Consider the following 23,408-nt stretch of genomic DNA (forward strand, 5'->3'; position numbering starts at 1 on the left):
CAATACAGTGGTGAGAAGACGGATATGTTATTTGTCACTGTAGAGCTTATGGCCTAGTCACTGGCCATATTTCAATACCCTTTCATCTAAAAAGGTAGTGCTCAGAGTTTTAAACCATCATTTTGTAAATGAAAAGTTGATAAGTCTACCTGTGTATCTTTGAGTTTGCTTTTCCTTTTTCCTCTGGGTTTTTGTTTTTCTTTGTACTTGTTTGTTTTAGTCTCAACTGCCTCCCTTCTCTCTGCACTGCCTCACTGACAAATATATTACAGGAAAAGATAATACTCGATTTCCATTTATCTGTCAATCTAGACTAAGTTGTCTATGACTGAGGTCACAATTGACTTCCAAAGGTAATTTTTAAGTATTTCTCCATAGTCATATTATCTAATCTTTCTCCAGTATAGGACAATGTTGACTACTCCCTCCTGGAAGGACTCTCCTCTTTTTGGCATTTGTAATGGTATTATTCTATTTTGGGATTCCTCCACTCACTTGAAATGCTCAATATTTATAGATTCATTTTTCTTAATGTCAGTGTCCCTCAACCTCCAACCCAGGTTCTTTGCTCTCTTCAACATATTTATTCTTCCTGAGAAATGACATCCATGTGTATGGCTTCAATTACCACCTTTGTCTTAATGATTTTCAACATTAGTAGCCCCTAGCCTAGACCTTGATTTTGAGATTCCTTTATTATTTAGTATAGTTTGCTATTACTGTTAGTTCAAGCTAGTTGGCCCACAAATAACTCAAATGCAATCCAATATAATCTATTTCTACATAATAAGCCATGTCCTATTTTTGTATAGTTTTCCCTATTTTCCCATTCCTCTAACAAGTATGTACCTCTTTCCATTTTTCCTGCCAATTTCCTATAGAAGTAAACAAAACCACCATCTGCAACTTTTTCAAGATGAACATATAATTATCTATGATTCAGTCCTCTCTTTTCATAAATCCTTAGCAGCCAATCCATTACTAATAATCTACAATCGGCTTACAGACATATATGGAATCTGTTCTTTTTCACCAAATCATTTCCATTATCTTATCTCATCTACTTTCAAATATTCAAAATAAATTTTAATGGGTACCTTTGCTCATAAATATACATTTGTATTTATTTACATATACACATATATATCTAAATTTCTTAATATCTCCTAACTTTAGCTGCGCATAACCATTTATTGCTTTAAAAGTCCACATTTTTCTGTAACTCCAAGTCTTTGTATATTCTACACTTTTTCCCTTTATCTATTTTGAAGGTATCTTCTGCATCAAAATAATTTTTTAATGTATATCTCTCTTACTGAATACTTATTGTCTCTTCTTTCTCTGAATCTTGGGTTCTATATTCATGCAGGTATAGGAGTTATAGGAGAAATGCCTCCTATTTTGGGAAACAGTTAAACTACTGAGAACCCTAAAAGAGCAGATATTCTGCTCTTCTTCATGTCCATGGTTTAAGGCTAAGAAAGTGGGTTAAGGAAGGTGGGCATTTGTCACCATAAGTTCCATTTTTCATGAAGCCAATGTCAAACTTCCTAAATTCCAGATTTTTGGTATTTAGCAATGTATTGACAAATAATGCTCAATAATTACATGTTAAATGAATACAATGTAATGACACCCAGCACTTTTACACCATTCTCAGGTAAAGGTGTATAAGGAGAAATCATAGGAGCAGATAATGTTAACTGTCATGCATTCTACTGACTCTCAATAAGAATTCACTAATATTGATTAGCTGAGAGTTATTAGAATAGGAATAAAGATACTATTTCTCATTAAGGGGAATTATTACTTTCTGGCATTCTGTTCAGAATAAAGCACATTGCTTAACTAAAGAGTTAAAATTTAACCTTTGTTCCTGCCTAAATACGTTAAATAACCCATTTTTCATTTTTCCTGACATCTGTGGCCAACACTGTTGCAGTCTCAAATAAGAATAGATTGTGTAACTCCACATTATTTTAGGAAATAGGTGTTACTGCAAGGGATAGAAGATAATATAATCTGAAGAAATGGTCTTGCTCTACTGTTGTGACAAAGATCACACTTTCCATTCCATGAGGTCAAAGAATACTTCTAATAGATCTAGCATGGTATTCTCCCAAAATCTAAAATAGTAAGCACTTAATACTAAAGTATATATTAAATGTTGGGCTAACATTAAATGAAGATATCTGTGAAATACTCAGGGCTGCAGTTTAGTCTTTAATATACTTTTAACAATTGAATTTCCAGAAAAAAATATATATCATTTGTTCTATTATTCTTATTCTACTGAACATCAATTTAATCTGTATATTTATTCGGTCACACATACAAACATACTTTTCTGAATCATTAGCAAAAACAAACCTATGAGTACATAAAACTCAAAGAGAAGAGAAAGAAAGAATATGCTAGTATTTGCAGATTTCTAGACAGCACTGAATGCCAGCTTCTCTGATAAACCTATAAAGCAACAAGAACTAAGGTAAAGAAGAGGATTTATGAAGCTGTTACATCAGTGCCTCAATAACATTTACTCCTCATTTTACAGATACCCACATATGGATAATATTGAAATTTACATGCTAACCTGACAGTTTTTCCATAGTTTTTATTAATTATCTACTTTATACATATTAGTGTATATATGTCAATCCCAATTTCCCAGTTCATCCCACCACCCACCCCCTCATTTTCCCCTCCTTGGTGCCCATACGTTTGTTCTCTACATCTGTGCCTCTATTTCTGCCTTGCAAACCAGTTCATCTGTACCATTTTTCTAGATTCCACATATATGCATTAATATACAATACTTGGTTTTCTCTTTCTGACTTACTTCACTCTGTATGACAGTCTCTAGGTCCATCCACGTCTCTACAAATGACCCAATTTTGTTCCTTTTTATGGCTGAGTAATATTCCATTGTATATATGTACCACATCTTCTTTATTCATTCATCTGTCAATGGGCATTTAGGTTGCTTCCATGACCTGGCTATTGTAAATAGTGCTGCAATGAACACTGTGGTTCATGTGTCTCTTTGAATTATGGTTTTCTCTGGGTATATGCCCAGTAGTGGGATTGCTGGGTATATAGTTTTTCATGGTATTAATATATAAAATGAAGTCCTTTCCAAAAATGTAATTATTTTTTCTACCAAATGATAAATGAAGTAGGTATTATTTCACAAACTTTACATGAAAGTTCAAATAGTAATTTAAAACCACTTTAATTCTCTTGTTTTGCTTCTTAATTTAGCAGTTTTTGCACATTACCTTAAAAATAAGTATAATGAAGAAAGATTTCTATTTACTAGAGCAGACATTGGCGTTACATGTTATATATCAAGTTTAATATGCATTATAGAATACTTCTGATTTAAACACACTATTTTGAATACAAGTATGAATATCAGATAAACATAATTACATTTTGAAAATCATATTTCACATTGCTAAAATGAATATTAGTAAATCAAATTTTTATTAGAATTACATTTGATAAGAAAGTTTAAATCATAGCTTAATTATCATTGATCAATGCTCAGCTAGTAACTTTCTACAATTTTGAAATGCTTTTTAATAACTATCTGCCCCACCCTGTTGAGAGGCTACAGTAGGCTCAGCATAAAATTAATATTGTGTATTCAGTGCTGTTAGATTGATCATTTGTATACTTGTTTTGAAACTTGTGTTTAAATGCCCTCTCAAACTCCATTTAACCACAGATCTTGTAGTGTTAATATTCACCCCTTTCCCCTTGACACCTAATCTAGTCTTTATTGGCTCTGATGCTAGGCAAGCACTTTTAGTTTGCACAGATGGTAATTACTTGTATTTACGATACAGGTTTTGTGAATTGAAAAATCTAAAAAGGAAAGGAAAATAGCTGCAACTGCCTGAGGGTCAAACTTGTGGGAAAGTAGGAATATAAAATCCACAGGAGCTTTAGTGACACATCTTATCTATTTGCTGGTCCAGCAGTTCATACATGTTGTCCCCTACTCTAATGTACAATTTGGTGATTCAGCTACTCTGAGATCTTCTATGATGCCTGCTATGGATTCCAGATTTCTGCTTACACAGAAGTTCTGGGTACAGTCCTTTCTATGGATGACATTTATCCATTGCTCCCACTACCAATTACTAATTCATTCTCATTCTGCATTCAATTTACTCCTCAAAAGTATTTCATTTATTTAGTTTTTCATTATCCAGTTTCAAGAGTCTCATATAGGGCTTCCCTCGTGGCGCAGTGGTTGAGAGTCGGCCTGCAGATGCAGGGGACGCGGGTTTGTGCCCCGGTCCGGGAGGATCCCACATGCCGCGAAGCGGCTGGGCCCGTGAGCCATGGCCACTGGGCCTGCGCGTCTGGAGCCTGTACTCCGCAGCGTGAGAGGCCACAGCAGTGAGAGGCCCGCATACCGCAAAAAAAGAAGAAGTATCATACAGGTAGTATTCTCATTCCAGGTTACTTCATAGTTTCCTGGGCACTCTAAAGAGAGCTGTCTATGGCCAAAGAACTCAACCCAATTCCAGACATCTATGACCAAATGAGATCAAGTACTCCATTTTTTCAGAAGGGGTGTGGGGAGGTAGCTTGCTATATGAGTGTATGTTCATCCAGCCTCCTTAGCAGTACACAGTTTTTGGAGATCCCTTTCTGCAACATGACTTTCAGAACGCTCCAAAGCCAAAGACCACCATTACAACACACTGCTCCTGTGGGCAGTCAGCACCCCTGTCTGACCTGGCCTCTGAAGTGACACACAACTTTTTCTCACCATCCACAGTTTGCAGCACTTGTATCACAAATACGAAAACATATTTAACTGGTAATGGCTTGGCATGTAAAAACAAAGACTTACATGATTCATATTTAAAAGTTAGATCCTCTTTTATAAAAAAGTTGGATCATACTGCATAGCAGCTAGGGAAATAAGATTTTATTCTTTGAAATGAAAAATTTCAAGGCAACATTTCTTTTAAAAGATACCTAAATGCTAGAGCAAAGGAAAGATACTAAGCTTCTAAGAAGGAAATTTGATATTTTCAATGAAGTGTGGGGTTTGCATTGCCAAAATAAAAGGTGGGAAGCAAATTCTAGGTATAATCTAAATGATCAATATAGATTTATATTTATTTTTGTCAGGGGAGAATATGACCAGCATTATTAGAGCAAAGATATATACTGGGGATCTGAAAACAAAACTGAATAAGTAAAAATGTGATAGTGGGATCATAAATTCTAGGACAGGTATTTTTAAGTCAGTGTTAACTGGAGCAGGGTGCAGAGAGGAGAAAATATTAGTTTCATGATGACTGAAACTTAAACTACTTTTTCTTTCTCTTTTTCTCTCTTTCAGAGAATCAGGCACAGTGGCCTATCAAGCAGTGTGGTAAAGTGGTTAAGGTCTTGAACTTTGGCAACAGAAATACATGGATTGTCATTCTAAAGAGTCCTTACATTAGCTTGGCTAAATAACTTTACTGAATCTAGCTTTCCTTACCTATAAATTCAGGATAATGCTACTCAACCATATGGCTGTTATAATAAACAAAATGATAAACAAACAAAAAAAACAAGCAGAAGATGTTGCAAATAATATATGCCCATGAGTTAATAACTATTCCCATAGTATCTTGAAAATAATACTAAACTGGAAATTAGAATTTAGGGTTCTAGAACCTACTTTGTAAAAACTGCCCATTTTGGCTTTGCTGTTTTCTCCTGAATGATAAGAGCTGGATGAAATGATCTCTGAATATTTTTCTTGAGTATAATGTTTCACATGCCTTCAGGAAAAATTACAATAGTATATGATGCTTCTAAATGATAACTATATTTAAATTTACATGAAAAAATGCAAAATTGATACTTCTTCATTACCAGTAAGCCTGTAAGACAACCCTGTCATTTGACTGTATCACTAAGAAAGCTGACATATTTTATAGGGTCATCATCACAGAATTTGACCCTATTACTCCAGTCTACTACTGAGGACCCTGTTACCATCTTACCTATCTATTCCACAGTTTTAGGCTAAAAGCAAGAATAGTTTTTGGCACACTTTCGTTGCTTAGTTAGAATCTACTGAATAAGAGTGAATAAATCCATTAATTCTTAAACTAGATTTAAGCAACATTGTGAATAACATGCCCTTTTGTGAATTTGTCAAAAATCCATCAGATTTTACATTATGACTTCTTTGTTGAAATGCATTTCCATTTTCAAACAGTGAATATGTTAGAAACATAACTTATTCCTAAACATAGTGTAGGGTATGTCTAGATAAGGGAGTCAAACTCATTGTTTTGGTAAGTGGTGACATTTTAACATCCAACAATGTTAAATGTTTATTATTCATTTAGCACTCAAATTAAAGAGATAAAAATGCCATTTTCATTTTTAATGTTATTTAATAGTCTTATAATGATTATGCCATTATAGACAAATTTAATAAAATATAAAAATTCATATTTAAAATTATTTGATGAAGAACGTAGTTTGTTAGAATTGTATTAAATTCTAGTCACGGTCTGAAATGCAAATCTTAACACTGACATTGAGAGAAGATAAACATTATTTCTAAAATATTATGCCATGACTATGTAAAACTTAATTGAGCCCAGTAAAAATTAAGTCCAGTAAGATATTTATAATAGAATCATCTAAGTATTTTACATAATGGTGATTCTGAAAATAAATGATTCATACGTGATTGTGAAATATCTAAAAAGCTTTATGAAAATCAGGAAAGCACAAGAAGTAATGCTTCTCTTATTTTAAGTCAAAAGTCTCAGACTGCAAAGATATTAAATTTCTGGACACTGAACAGTTGGTGTCATACCTTAGGTACACTTGGGCACTGAACATTCTTTCTCCTTTCAGTTTCTTAATGCAGATTCTAACAGAATGTTGATGTGGGTTGCAAATAAAAGGTGGAGACACAGTATAAATGCATGATATTACCTATTTTGACAGTGACAACAACAGAAGCATAATCCTTAAGCAGTCACCTAGAAAGAAAAGCTATGCATAGTTATCACCTCACTCTGTATAGCCACCTTGGTTCTATGAACTTCCATGTCATTGCCTGAACAAACAGAAAATTTACAGCAGATATGGTAGATTGTTTGCAAATGTAGCTGTTATAATATTTCCCATCCTTGTACAGATGCATCTCTGCAATGTGACTATACTGCTATGACAATTAACAGGTGGAGCTTATTTCTCCATCTCCTTGAATCTGGACTGGTAGTATGTCCGGTTTGATTTGACCAATAGGTTATGGCAGATGTGACATTGTGCAATGTCCAAAAGCTATTGCAACTCCTGCTCTACTCATCTTGATATTTGGAAACTGAAGTGTAAAGAAACTCAGCCTAGCTTCTCTGAAGATGAGAGATTTTATATAGAGACAGTCAAAGCCTACCACCAGAACAATCCATAGGCATGTAAGTGAGATCATCTTGGATCACCTAGTCAAATGACTACAAACCAGAGTTGAGATCAGCAGAAGAAAGGATCAGCTGAACCTAATTCAAATGATCAACCAAGAAAATCATGAGCAAATAAATGGTCATTGCTTTTAAGTCTCTGTATTTCAAGGTGGTTTGTTATGCAGGAAGAAATGACTGAAAGCTGGTGTGTATGTATGAGGTTTTGTGTATGTGTGTGTGTATGCACACATGTATGTGCATGCATATCCTTATGCATGCACCTAAGTGGTTTACTCCCACTGATCCACACATCAATTGCGTGTATTAGGAAAGCCAAGCAAAAGATTACAAATTTATCAAACTCTAATAAAATTTTGCCATTATGATGTAGACTCCAACATAGTTTTTCCAATAGTGGAAGTCTTAACAATAGTATTTATTTTTACAATCGCACACATTTATAGCATAATATAATGAGGTGGGTCTTAATACTACACCATGTTATTAAGACATATTTGAAATAAACCCTTTTGAATTTCATATATAAAGAACATACTGAATGTTCCCATAATAAAATGCCAAAAGCCTACCTCTTTTTCTACTTCACTATATGAGAGTCAAAACTATTCAGCAGGGATTCCCTGGTGGCGCAGTAGTTGGGAGTCCGCCTGCCGATGCAGGGGACATGGGTTCGTGCCCCGGTCCGGGAGGGTCCCACATGCCGCGGAGCGGCTGGGCCCGTGAGCCATGGGCCACTGAGCCTGCGCGTTCCGGAGCCTGTGCTCCGCAACGGGAGAGGCCACAGCAGCGAGAGGCCCCGCATACTGCAAAAAACAAAACAAACTATTCAGCAGTAATAACCTAAAATGGAAAAGAATCTGACTGAATCACTTTGCTATATACTTGAAACTAACACAACATTGTAAATTAACTATACTTCAATAAAAATTTTTTAAAGAAAACAAAACTGTTCAGCAAAGTGATGTGTTATTTCTGAAAACATTTATCAGTTGAATGAGTAAATAAATTATTCAAAAGATAAGCATGAGAAGTATATTTAATATGGTCACCAATGTCAATAAATATTTTCATTTTTTTCCAATGATAATTTTAAGATGCTCTATAGAGGAAACAAATGTGTATTTTTTTAAAAAAAACTTTACCAAATGTATTTTAGTTGGAGGTTACCACTATAACAAAACTCAAGTCAAGGCCAGCGGCAGAATGAGGTTGAACGCATAAAGCCAAGTGAAAACATAAGAGATTAAAATAGCAGATATATATCTATCTATATCTATATATCTATATCTATATCTATATTTTGTTCTAGAGCCTGATTGTTTTTTTCTCTGTTTGTAGTTCTGATCTTAATAAGATCTGTGTTGCCTTCAGATCAGGGTAAAAAACGGAGACACTGCAGTGTAGTTATTACCACTCACCTTGGAAAAGTCTGAAACTCTATTAGGGTGCTGTTAATTTAGCAAATATATGGTGATCTCAGTCACTAGTGGAAAAGTGAGAAATATACCTGGGATTTGTTGAAGAGTTTTTTGGGAAAACTCACTATTCAGTTAATGAGGTATGTTGTCCAATATAATCTGTTAGTCTTGTCATCATCAGTTAGTTTTTGAGTCAACTGGATAAGAGAGCCTGGCACCAAAAACAAATTACTTAAAAGCATGAATCATTTACCAGTTACTATTAGACCTAATTATAAGAAGTATCCTTGTCAGACTACAAATTCCTACATACATTTTCCTACAATGAGGAGGTGATAAAACTATTTTATGGAATTGTATAATATTAAATTATATAATATAATTAAACATCTTGGTAATTATGACAATTATACTAATACAACTTTTGACATTATTCTTACTACTAACTTCTAGTAAGGGCTTGCATTGTTGCTTATAATCCTGAAAAACTAAGAAGCAGTTATTAATGTTCCCATTAGATGAAAGAAGAAACTAAGTCTTAGTAAGGTTCAGTAGCTTCCAAGTTCATCTTGCTCAGTGACAGATCTGAATTTGAAACCAGATATACTGATTTCGAATCACTTATGTTTTGTTTCATTAAACTAAATATTTAATATTCACTGAAGTCAATGGTTCTTTTAGATAATTACTGAAATAAGCCTATAAAGAAATATAAATCTATTCTACCAATTCAGTAACTGGAACAAAGTAATTTCACTACATAAATAGGATGTGAGATTTGACACAACACAAAATTCAAAATATTTAAATAAAACTGTAATAGCAAAACATTTCCAAAGTAAAATGTCAAGGTAATCACTTAAAAATATTTTAGAAGCTGAAAAAAAATTTAAGTTGTTTTTTAAGACACTAGGCATTGTGAAAGAAAATACAGTGTTCCTGAGAGATGGGACACAAATGAGAAGAATCCTATGACTGCCACAGTTTACAGCTTTGAAAGTGTTTTCAAGCACAATGCAATGAGAGGGAACCTGGAATGATCAAGAACATACCTTGAATAGGGAGAGACATCTGAGAACCTATAAAAGTGAATGTGGCTAGATTTCATGGAGAGACTAATGGAAAGGACAGCTGCACAGCAAGAGAGAACTTTGGAGAGCTGTAGAAGGTTCTCTTAGATTATTATTAATGAAATTGATTAGCACATGCTCATGAAGAAACAACCTGAGGCCAGGGAGAAAATGAAAAAAAAGGATCAGAAGGAACAGTACCTGATATTTACACAGAATTTTTAAAAAATCTTCATTTTATGTTTGTTTTATTTCTGTTCCTTTTTCTTTATTTCTACCAACCATGCTGGAAAACCTCATAATTCACAAGATACTGGGAAGAGTACTCAGAAGGGAATAAATTAGCTCTAGATTAAATGTAGCTCTTGTCCTGCCTGAAGAATCTTTCATGCAAGAACCCAAAGGGTCAAAGGGATTCATAGTAAGGGATTCACACATAGAACTGTATCCTAGGATACAAAACAAAGTTCAGAATAAGTATAGGAATATAAAATTAACCCACACCCAACAAGGTAAAATGTACATCTGGCACCCAATAAAAGTGTCAGGTGTGCAAAGAAGCAAGATTATATGATCCATTATTGAAGAAAAATCAATTAATAAATACCTGCTCACCATTGAAAGATGTTAGAATTAGCCAACAAGAATATTAAAAGAGTTATTATAACTTATGATATATATTCAAACATCTAGGAATGAAAAGTACAATGTCTGAGAAGAAAAATAAGCTAGGACTTCCCCAGTGTCCAGTGGTTAAGCCTCCACACTTCTACTGCAGGGGCCACAGGTTCGATCCCTGGTCAAGGAGGTTGCATGCACGTGAGGTGGCCAAAAAAAAAAAAAAGAAAAAGAAAAATATAGCTAGACAGGATTAATAGCAGACTAAATATTACAAAATAAAAGATTACTAAGCTTGGAATCATAGAAATATAAGCTATCCCAAAGAGAAAATAAAGATATATTACATTTATATATAATATAGGTATATGATTTACTATATATAGTAAATATATATATAATAAAGTACACACACACATATAAAGCATCAGTGAACCATAAGACAGCTTCTAATAACCTATCGCTCATCATAATGGTACCTTTACCAAAGATGAACCTACTTTTGACATATCTTAATCACTCATAGTCCATAGATTCCCTTAGAGTTCACTTGGCATTGTACATTCTATGGATTTGGACAAATGTATAATGATATACATCCATCACTATAATGACATACAGAGTATTTTCACTGCCCTCAAAATTCCTCTGTGCTCTGCCTATTCATTTATCCCCTCCCACCTCTGGCAACCACTGACTTTTTTTCCCCCACCTTTTTGAGATATAAATTAACATACAACACTTGTGTAAGGTTAAGGTGTACAGCATGATATAAACAACTTTTTAAAAGATAGTTGACTAAATATAGAACAGGGCCTAAACATATGCAAAAGTAAAATGTACAACCTCAGTAACCCAAAGAATAGGAAGGGAAAGATGAAAGTACATTATTTTAGAGCTCTTATATTATCACTTAAATTTAGACTGCAGTCATTTAAAGATGCCTGTGATGAACAATAAAGCAGCCACTAAAATGACAAAATCAGGTGTTGTAGTCAATAAATCAACAGAGGAGGAAAAATGTAATCATAAAAAATAATCCAATAGAAGTCAGAAAAACAAGAAAAATGCTCAAAAAATAGGACAAATAAAAACAAACAGAAAATTGTTGAATTAAGCATAATTATATTATCTTAAGTGAAAAAGTAGTAATAAATATTCAAATTAAAAGGCAGATATTGTCAGATTGCATAAAAAATGCAAGACAACTATAAGAAATGCAAGCAAGGAATAAACAACATAGACACACACACACACACACACTCTAAAGGAACAAAATATTTGCATAAATCATCTCAGCCAAAATATTAATAACTACTGTGTGATTTTAACGTATGTCCACAACTCCTTGACACTTCTCTGTCCAGTAGGTAGAAAATTCATTCCCCCACTCTTTGACTGTAGCTAGATTTAGAGACTCATTTCTAACTAATAGAACATGAAACGGAAAAAAAAAAACAGTAAGTTTACTGTAGGGAAACCTGGCAGATGCTACCTCACCCAAATGATCAAAGTTAATATCACCACTGCAGTCGTCATTTTGATATGCATTCCCTGATATGAGAGAAAGACACATTGAATCTCTGTGGTATCTTCTTTAAAACTCATAATCTCATTGTAATCATGAGAAAAAAACCCCTATATTCATTAAAATAACAGCACTAATCTTCCAAAACGTCAAATTCATAAAGCTTAAAGACTGAGAAACTGATAGATGAGAGGAGGCTAAGGTGACATGACAACTAAAGGCAACATGATATCCTAAACTGTGCCCTGGAAGAGAAAGAGGGAAAACTGGGGAAATATATGCGTGTATTTCAAAATTCATATATTCGAAGTTTGTCGTTTAGTTAATAGCATTGCATCGATGTTAATATTTCAGGTTTGATAAAGACACCATAATTATGTAAATGTTAACATCAGGAGAATCTGGGTAAAGGGGATATGGATAGCCTCTGTCCTATCTTTATAACTTTTCTTTAAATTCAAATTCAATTCAAAATATAAAGTTAAAAAGATACTATTTGCAAGTTATTAAAGTATATTTAATAAAAAATTAAGTATGATTTTAGAATGTCCTGTAAGCCATCACACGTAAGCTTCGTTTGAAAAAACAATCAACTTACAAGTTGAAAATAATTCAGTTTGAAGTTACTTTATTAGAAATAGTACAGCAGTTAAAAAAAATAGGTTACCTTAAGATCTCTGAATAAGGAATATATGTCTTCAGACAATATGACACCATTATCCTAAGTGTTGTAGAAGCATCTACCATGTGTGCAGGCTAGCGGGTGCACCTCTTGATTAAATGCCTCCACAGAGGGCGTTTTAGATTCGGACATTTTTAAACGGATTATTCAACACTCTGTTTTATTCAAATGTGAATGTAAATAATCCCATATCTTTACCCTTCCTAGTCCTACTTCAATATAGCAGAGAAGAGAAAGAGACCATATTTTTAAGAAAATCCAAGATGCTGGTCGTGGGAAGCAGAAATGACCATTTTTCCAAATCTTTTTCTCAGGTAGGCCTGTTAAGTTTGAAACTGTGTATAGCACAGAATTCAAAGCAATGAGGCCACTGTCTACTAGGATCACCTCTCACTCAGCAAATTCAATGAGACACTCCTTTATGTCAAGGCACCATGTTTAATTGTTTCTGTAGCAGACAGAGTACATTTCCTCATAACCAGTTTTGAATTCCTGTGAGGCTCTCTGACCATTTAGCACTACCAGGCTTTCTGCAGTTTTGTAGTTTATCACTCTGTTGTATTTTCAAAAGGATTGCCTGAGGCAGTTAGCAGTCAAGTGAAGAGAGAGAAATAATGTGCATCTCATCTCAAGTCATGGTTGGCCCAATAAACATTTCTGGTGCTATATAATCATTTTATGCTGTTTTTTTAAAAAAATCTGTAACAAAATCTTCACAATAGCTCAATGGGCCCACTTTCAAATCTTGCTGCACTCCTCAGGCAGATTCTTAGAAAGGGACAAGGAGAAATTTAACTATATTTACATACACAAAGATAACCCTTATAGACAAGAAAGAATGTAATAGCCCTTCAATTATCTGTGGTTAGAATGAGCTTAAATGCGTCTTGCCCTTATTAGAGAACCACAGTGTCATGTTACTTTGGCCACCACACAAATCTTAGAAACTAGCAACTATCAGCAAGAAGCTGTTCTTTCTGTTCTTAATTTTTTGTCCAAAATAACTCTGGATTGGTATTTTGGAGAAATTATATATATCAACTGCAGAAGGTAATTAAATTATAGTGATTTCTGCCCAGTGAAATTCTTATTTAGAGGTCCATCATTGAAGTTGTACACAGCATACACTTCCGTCTTGAAAAGATTGGCAGCTCCCTCTGCTGTTCCTCCGGGTGAGGTGCGAGGAATCAAGACTCACCTCTTTGTGTAATCTCCTTCCATGTGATGCTGGACTTTCACAGCTTGTCAATTAATGGCCTTCAAGCTGGCAAGCTTTCAAATACTGGCTGACTTTCAGCAGTATGATGGCACCTTTAGGACACCTGCTTCGAAGACCAATCTACTTCAAAAGAAAGCTTGATACTGCTATTAAAGCAAGGCATGTGAATCACACCCTTTCTTTGAAGGTTTCTATTTTTGTGTATATCCGTCTGGTCTGTTTATAACAGATGCAGGCTTCTGAAAAGCAGTCCTGCTTGGCAATAAAAATTTGTGGTTTCAGAATCTAATTTCTTTTACATTTTTTGCAGAAACATTTATTTTTTTATGAAGCACAGACTGGCTGGTATCTATTCTTCTACACCTCATTCACATTTGCACAAACCAACTTTTCATTTTCTCCATCCTACGGGATACATTTCTTATAATAAAGTCTACATCTCTTTTAACCATGCTTTTGGTATTGTGACTACAGAGAAATGGGAAAGAAACAGGTGCTATCGTCTCTCTAAATAGAATTTTCCAGAAACTTGTCTGCATTTGTAATTCCCTTTTTGTATATTGAATCTTTTAAATAGCCTTGAATAAAAGTATTCATTATATTATGGTGGTTCAACAATTTTAGCTTAAAAGACAAGGATAAAATAACCTGCTTCATCTGCTAAAACAAGTAGAAGCATAATTACTTTCTTTTCTTCCTAAAATGAAATTCAGCTCAAGAGTATAGTTCTCCATTATAAATCAGTCTAAATATATAAGAAAATGAGAAAAGAACTAAATGACCTCACTCCAATATCTGTCCTTAGAAATATTACTATTTATGAAAAAGAAGATACTTATTTTTTGAGTTTTTCTATATCAACGAAACATGGGTACTATTACTTTTCAAATGGACTATACTATGACTTTATTTTTTCCAACAAATATCTCTGAAACATGGTAAATGTAGATTAAATATAAAGGGCAAAGTAAAATCTACCTCTACTTGAAAATAATGACTGTTCTTTGCGTCTAGAAGGAATTATTCTGTGTATAATGGTGATAATATTCTGCATCACCTCTGAAGTCAGATTTCTGTTTTCACTGCAATGAGATGGAATGGGGAAAGATTTCTATGTATTCCAAAATGTGTAAGAAAATGTCCCTCCTTTTTCCCTCTACCTTTTTCAAGGTGCTGTAAGGCAGTCATGAATGTTACATTTGAAAGGCTTACAATTTTGAAAGGAAGATGTGTACATAAATAAAGTTCAATGGTTAAGAGCCCTATACAAATAAAGATGCAGTGTTTACAGAATTTGAAGCAAACAGCATTTAAGTAAATTGGAAAAATTCAAACTGTGAAACAGTATCATGAGAAAACAGTCTCTGTTTCTATATAACAATGAAGCAATCAAGTCAATTAACAAAAAAATAGTCAATTTCATCTCATAAGCAGATTGCAGAAATTCTCACACTGCTGTTCCTTAAAAGCTAGGCAGATCACTATCTATTGAGAATACTTCATAGATTTTAGATCCTAGAACTTGAAAAGATGGAATGAATAACACAAGGATATTTATACTTCTATTGTGTGATCATTCAACTGTTCTCTATTCATTCAATAAAATTATGAATAGAAAAGCTTTATTGGCATATTATTACAAGAAAATGTTGAAATGTATAAAGCTACATTGAATAAAATGGACATAAAGGATCATAACTTGAATTTTAAGAGAAATCTAACTTAGTCCTTGGCCAAGGAGCATGAAAAAAATCAAACTCATGTGCACCAATTGTATGATGCGCTTATTAAGACAACTGATAAAAATCAGTGGCTGAAAACAACAATAAATATTTATTATCCTTATCAAAAAAAAGAATCAGTTATGGGGTTCTATATAAAAATTATCTCCAGTGCCTGTAATATACTCTCTACCACTCTCTGAAAGTTTACTGAACTAACTCAGCCGCCTCTGATATGCGGCTGCATTACATCTGTCATCTTATGTTATTACAGTATTCACTGGAGCATTGTCCAAAGCCACTTCGTACAGCAGCTGAACTTTGATGGGACACTGAAATATTTCCTTGTCAGGTATCTAGCTCCTAGCTTACTATGCTGAGACCCAATAACTCTGTATTTCCATTTCAACCATGAACTGACACAATTGAAAAACAGGGCATAACAGACATATACTTGCAGCTACCGAGACTGTGAATAGAAAACCAAACGACTCTATGATCAGATACCTAATTACAATGTACTGAAATAGTTTGGTGAAACAAACACACACAAAATATGATTCAAAAATGACTCTCAATCCTGGAAATCACTGATTCAGGGGATAAGAAATATCTCACATCTGTTGTTTTTAAACAAACAGTGTTTTTGTGTGTATTTCTTGCCTATCTCTCTGCAAAGTATCTTTTTCTAAATTTTTTAATTTTTTGATGTGGACCGTTTTTAAAGTCTTTATTGAATTTATTACAATATTGCTCCTGTTTCATTTTTTTTTTTTTGCCCGCAAGGCATGTGGAATCTTAGCTCCCCAACCAGGGATTGAACTCGCACCCCCTGCATTGGAAGGCGAAGTCTTAACCACTGGGCAGCCAGGGAAGTCCCTGCAAAGTATCTTTACAACAGGAAAAAGATGTCTCTTATTCGAAGTACAATACCTAATAAGTAACTGAAAAATTTGGTGCTTGACATTGTTAAATATGAAAAATAAAGTACACATTACTTACTAAACACTGAAAAAGATCTTTGGTAGAAATAATTTTTAGAGCATTAGGTATATCTTGTTATTAATAAAGGGACAACAGATGCATTATCAACAGTTTAAAGTGTTTTTTTCCTTTTGCAGATGTTAAAAATAATTAACAGGATTTTATCTGTATTACCCAAAGAACAATGAACAGTATGCTATTACACAAGATTTGATAGTTTCATAAAACATCCCCGTTGGCAAAAAGCTTTGTCATCAAATGTCAATACACCTATATGCTTGGACAGTCACTGCTATATGTTCTTTTCTACTGATGGTGTTGCATAAATTGTCTTTTACAGTTTCATGTTTTGCAGATGAAACATGTAGAGTATGTTAGTAATATAAATTTGTGTGCTGGCTCATTGGACCTTTCTTGATCCAATGAAAATGGCACATTATGTTACTAAGGAAACTGACCAGGAACTGTCTAGTACCTCTTCTGTTCTCTGAATTGCTGTCTTCCAACTATAAATCTGAATGCAATAAATGTTCACTATACACATCAACACGTGTTCTACATTGATTTTTCATGTTTGAAAATTCTGGTATCAAGATTTGGAACTTCCTGTCTTTTCTGTGGGAAAGTGTGATCACATGAATTAAAAAGTTTACACCACCTGACTAAAAAGTCTTCTAAGGTTTTATGTCCCATTTTCCAAGATCAAAATGACATATTTATATGATACTGAAAAGACAAACATATTGCCAGCTACTCATAGATATGCTTAGTAAAGATACAGTGATAAAAATGATCATAGAACAACTTGAATCAAGTATGTCTGACACTGTATTTGTAATATTTACAATTAAAAAAAGTTTTATAGAGCTGTCAAGGGTAACTTTTAAGACTCTTCCTTTACTATAGTTTAGCTGCATTTAAACTTTCTTAGGAAGTATATTTCTACTTAATGTGCTTTATCTGTCACATGCTTTTTAACTTAGCTTCACTCAAACAGCAAAGAATATTTTAGATGCCTCGACCAAACTCTCTACTAGTTACAGCTTTAAACTAAAGCATGAAGTGGATGGAATCAAATGATTAACTTCATTAAAATGGTGACTCATATAATGTGATTTTAAACCAAACAGGTGAGTCTCATTCCTAGATAAGGGTAAGAAGGACTAAAGCCTGGTTTGGTTCATGGACATTTATCATACTGGATTTAGAGTACAGCTCTGTATAATCTCTATGGCAACTGGGTATGCTAAAATAAAGTATAATATGACTGCAATACTCCAGGGACTTCAAAATATGATCAAATTGATGTTTTTCTTTCTGAAATGATTGTACCAATAAGTAGAATTGCTAATAAATCAATAAATCCACATATAACCATGGATGTTAAAACTATCAGTTCAAAGTTAATTAGCCAATGAAGAGTGATAGTTGAAGAAGATAGTGTTTCATGCATTCTATTAAGCATATTTGTGAAGAAGCAAACCCACATTTGTGTGATGCATCAGCTCCTAGCATAACATCATTGTTTATATCCCTTTTGGAAGAGAGTCCTTATTTCTGTTCTATATTGAATTACTATCAAGGCTGGGGTGGGGAAAGCAAACATGTATTAACTATACACTTGGAGGATCAAACAGATTAGTTTAAATATAATTGTGTTCTACAAATATTAAGTAAATATGCTTTAAAAAGCAAACATGTATTAACTATACACTTAGAGAATCAAACAGATTAAATATAATTGTGTTCTACAAATATTAAGTAAATATGCTTTAAGTGTGACTATTATTGCTTCACATTTTCTAGACTGTTTCTTAAAAAGTATCACACTTTTAACTTTCTCCAGACAGTATCATGTGCTGGTGGCTCTGTTTTCAAAACAAACACATAATGTTACTAATTTTTTTCAAATAAAATATATTGTAGGAAGCCTTCAGAGAGAAGCACTCATTCTACCTCATAACTCCCTGAACAATCCCTGTATCGTACTCTAGCTTAAATGTGCTGGTCATGTATGTGCTCATACTAATGCATTTCTGCCACTGTATTTCATGCAATTGTGTGGCATGTTGTAGTCATGGAAATGATGAATCCTTGAGTTGCACACCAGGGTCATACTTGGCACTCGATTTCCTGGGGTAGATTAAATATATATAGGGACAAATCCAAAAGAGACCAAGGGATATTATTTTGATCTGGCTCAAAAGAATAATACGGTGAACTCTGTGGACATTGGTAGATTGGGTTTGAATATATGACTTAGGGATCTGAGACTTAAAGAACCTCTTTAGACTGTCTTTGGCCTGGGAAGGAAAGACTCAGGAAAAAAAATAATAAGAATTTTTAAGTGCAAAATGTCCAGGGCCTACTCCAATATGTCAATAAATAGTAATGATAATATTAAGAAACAAAACTTAAAACAAACAAGAATCTCTGTGCCAATACTGTATTAAGAGTTTATGTAAATTGTCTTCTTTCATCTTCAATATTACCATGTAAAGTAAGTTGGCAGTTGTATTAACTCCAATTAAATGATGAGGACACAGATTTGTTTTTATTAGTGTTTTTATGTGATACTCATATTTTCTACCTCTTTTCAAATCTATTTTGGTAATTTTCATTTGTCTAGAAAAACATTCATTTTGCTTAGTTTTAGAAATTCATTGGAATGAATTAATTCATTTTAATCTCATATATAAAGTACGTATCTATTTTCACTATAGTTTTTGCTTCTTTTACTTTTTAACATTTTGTACTTTTCTCTTCATACCTTATAAGTTCTACTAGCAGTATGTCTCTTTTGTTGGATTTTAAGAAAGTCAGGTTTTAATTTCTTAAAGCTCTTCCACTGTGGATTTTAAATTTTCTCTTTATTGTTCTATAATTTAATTGATTTGTAATATGTGAATGTGGCCTGTAAGGTTCTGATCATTTAATACTTGTAAGGAAGTTCTATATATCTTAATTAATGGTCCAAACATAACTTGCCTAATTACTTAGTAAAAGCTTCCCAATTCTTCACCTTACTATTGAGAGTTTTAATTTTTAATTAAAAGTTTTAATTTTGCTAGTTTACTGAACAGAGAATAAATTAGTTATAATTTATATAATCAATAGCTGGCAACACTTTCTGAAATAATATGTCAATTTCTGAAGCACTATGATTATATTTTATTCCTCCCCTTTTTTGGTTCATTTACATACTTGCTAGTGATTATTTTTCAAAGTATGGAAAAATTTCTCTCATCTTTTTCTACCAGAAATTTCATGATTTTGCATTCACTCTTTCATGATACTTTGTGTATAAAATTCAGAGCTTTCTAGTATTATTTTGAAAATATCATTTGGTTATATCACTTGGGAGTTCACAAGCAATCTGCTATAAATCAAATAAACTTTCATTTATAAGCAATTTGCTTTTCTCTCTGAGAATTCTATCTTGTTCCCTTGGGTCTTATAGCTATGAGAATTGTATCTTATTTCCTTGCTTTTATTCATCTTGCAGTGTAAAATTTCCTGGGGTGTGTTTATTAAGGTTTATTCTTCTAAGTTACTGGAATGAACTTTTGATCCAAAAACACAAGGTCGTAAACACTGGGGATTTCTCTGAAATCACCTTTTTGTATATTCTTTTAACATATTCATTCTGATATGGTTTTAAGAACTCTTGTAATACATATATTATAGTCTATTAATTTATCCTTCTTGCCAGATGCTTTTATTTTCTTTAAATTTTGACATTGCAGATACCATTAGACCAGAAGGCAACATCAGAGTTTCCCTGAATTTCCCTCCTCACCACAAACACGTTAAGTGCACAGCTACACATGGAGCAATTCCCTCAGAGAAAAATCTAGAAACTAGGCGAGCAACTCCTATACATCAGGGGACTGAGAAAATATCCTCATCAAAATGCATAAAAAAGGCTGAGACACACTCTCGCCTTAAACCCCAACCCCGACCCAGCACCATACAATCAAAAAAGAACCCCTAACTCCCAGCTTTCCCCTGAAGAGTTAAGGTTTGAACTGCACAACTACCACCCCAACTTTTAAGGACACCACTGGAGGGATGGGTTCCTAAAATACCTAGCTCAGAAAGCCAGCAGAGCTTGCATTCATGAGTCTCTCAGGAATATAGCAAACCAAGAAGCAGTTCTTAATGGGAATATGAGTCTTTACCATGGCTATCCCTGCAGGAATCAAGGCAGAGGGAGCAGGCAAAAATGCCCCTCCCCCAGCCTTTCCATGAAAGGGATTTGACGGCATACCTTATAAGCTGCTGCCTGAGGATCTGCTTCTAATCAGCACACTTCTAGGTGCTGACTGTGATCCTCTCTGGAGCTTGAAATAGCCTGTGGGCACTTCCCCTGCCATCTCCCTCATGCTTGCTCCAACAATAAAACCAAGCCAGTATCTCTCTGGAAGAATGTCTACATCTCTAGTGCCCCAATTTTTAAGACTCCCACCTGAGGGACAGGATCCTGGATAGTCTAGATATGATAAGTACAAACCTATCAATAACTACTTCAAATGTAAATGAAATGATTATTCAATCAAGAGACACAACGTGGCTGAATACATAAAAAAAAATCAATCCCCAACTATACTCTGATCACAAGAAACTCACTTCAGCATTAAGGAAACACATGACTGAAAGTGAAGGAATTTAAAAAGACAGCCCTTGCAAACAGAAACAAAATAAAAAAGGCGTAACTACACTTATATCAGAAAAAACAAACTTTAAGCCAAAAACAGTGAAAAGAGGTCATTACATAATGATAAAGGGGTCAACTCATCAAGAGAATGCAACAATTTTAATATTTATGCAACCAATATCAGAGCACCTAAATATATTAAGCAAATATTAACAGATCCAAAGGGAGAAATAGACAACAATACAATAATAGTAGAGGACTTCAATACTACATTGTCAACAATAAATAGTTCATCCAGACAAAAGGAAAAAAATCAATAAGGAAATACTGGACCTAAACTCAGGTCAGGCCAGATAGACCTTACAGACATATACAGAACACTTCATTCAAGAGCAGCAAAATACACATTCTTCTAAGGCACACATGGAACATTCTCCAGTATAGATTGTATGTTAAGTCAAAAAACAAGTCTTAATTGTTTAAGCAAAGAGAAATTGTATCAAGCAGATTTTCTGATCATAATTGTATGAAAGCAGAAATCAACTAAAGAAGGAAACTGGAAAAATCACAAATGTAAACAGATCAAACATGCTCCTAAACAGCCAATGGGTCAAAGAAGAAATTTTAAAATCCTGGGAAGTTCCCTGGAGGTGCAGTGGTTAAGAATCCACCTGCCAATGCAGGGGACACAGGTTTGAGCCCTGGTCCAGGAAGATCCCACATGCTGCAAAGCAACTAAGCGCATGTGTCAAAACTATTGAGTCTGCACTCTAGAGCCCATGAACCACAACTACTGAGCCCACACACCTAGAGCCCGTGTTCTGCAACAGAGAAGCCATGGCAATGACAAGACCGTGCACTGCAACAGAGTAGCCCCCACCTGCTGAAACTAGAGAAAGCCTGAGGGCAGCAACAAAGACCCAACACAGCCAAAAATAAATAAGTAAATAAATTAATTAAAAATCTTGGAACGGGGGAACCTTCAAAATGGTGGAGGAGTAAGACATGAAGATCGCCTTCCTACCCACAAATACATCAAAAATACATCTACATGTGGAACAACTCCTACAGAACACCTACTGAATGCTGGCAGAAGACCTCAGACTTCCCAAAGACAACAAATTCCCCATGTACCTGGGTACGGCAAAAGAAAAAAGAATAAACAGAGACACAAGAATATAGATGGGATCTGCACCAGTGGGAGGGAGCTGTGAAGGAGGAAAAATTTCCACACATTAGGAAGCCCCATCACTGGTGGAAACGGGGGGTGGGGGTGGGGGATCTTCAGAGCCATAGAGGAGAGCGCAGCAACAGGGGTGCAGAGGGCAAAGCGGAGAGCTTCCAGCACAGAGGATAAGTGCCGACCAGCACTCAACAGCCTGAGAGGCTTGTCTGCTCACCCGCCGGGGGCAGGTGGGAGCTGGGAGCTGAGGCTCGGGCTTTGGGGGTCAGATCCCAGGGAGAGAACTGAGGCTGGCTGCGTGAACGCAGCCTGAAGGGGGCTAGTGCACCACAGCTAGCAGGGAGGGAGTCCAGGAAAAAGACTGGGCCTGCCTAAGAGGCAAGAGTCCATTATTTCGGGGTGCATGAGGAGAGGAGATTCAGAGCACTGCCTAAACAAGCTTCAGAGACGGGCACGAGCCACAGCTATCAGCGCAGACACCAGAAACGGGCATGAAAAGCTAATGCTGCTGCTGCAGCCACCAAGAATCCTGTGTGCAAGCACAGGTCACTATCCACGCCTCCCCTCCCAGGAGCCTGTGCAGCCCACCACTGCCAGGGTCCTGTGGTCCAGGGACAACTTCCCCCAGAGAACAAATGGGGCACACCTCAGGCTGTTGCAACATCATGCCAGCCTCTGCCACCGCAGGCTCGCCCGCATTCTGTACCCCTCCCTCTTCCCAGCCTGAATGAGCCAGAGCCCCCTAATCAGCTGCTCCTTTAACCCCTCTTCTCTGGATGAAGAAGAGATGCCAGAGAGTGACCTACATGCAGAGGTGGGACCAAATCCAAAGCTGAATCCCAGGAGCTGTGCGAACAAAGAA

This window comes from Phocoena sinus, chromosome 6 (assembly GCF_008692025.1).
Source record: "Phocoena sinus isolate mPhoSin1 chromosome 6, mPhoSin1.pri, whole genome shotgun sequence".
Taxonomy (NCBI): Eukaryota; Metazoa; Chordata; class Mammalia; order Artiodactyla; family Phocoenidae; genus Phocoena; species Phocoena sinus.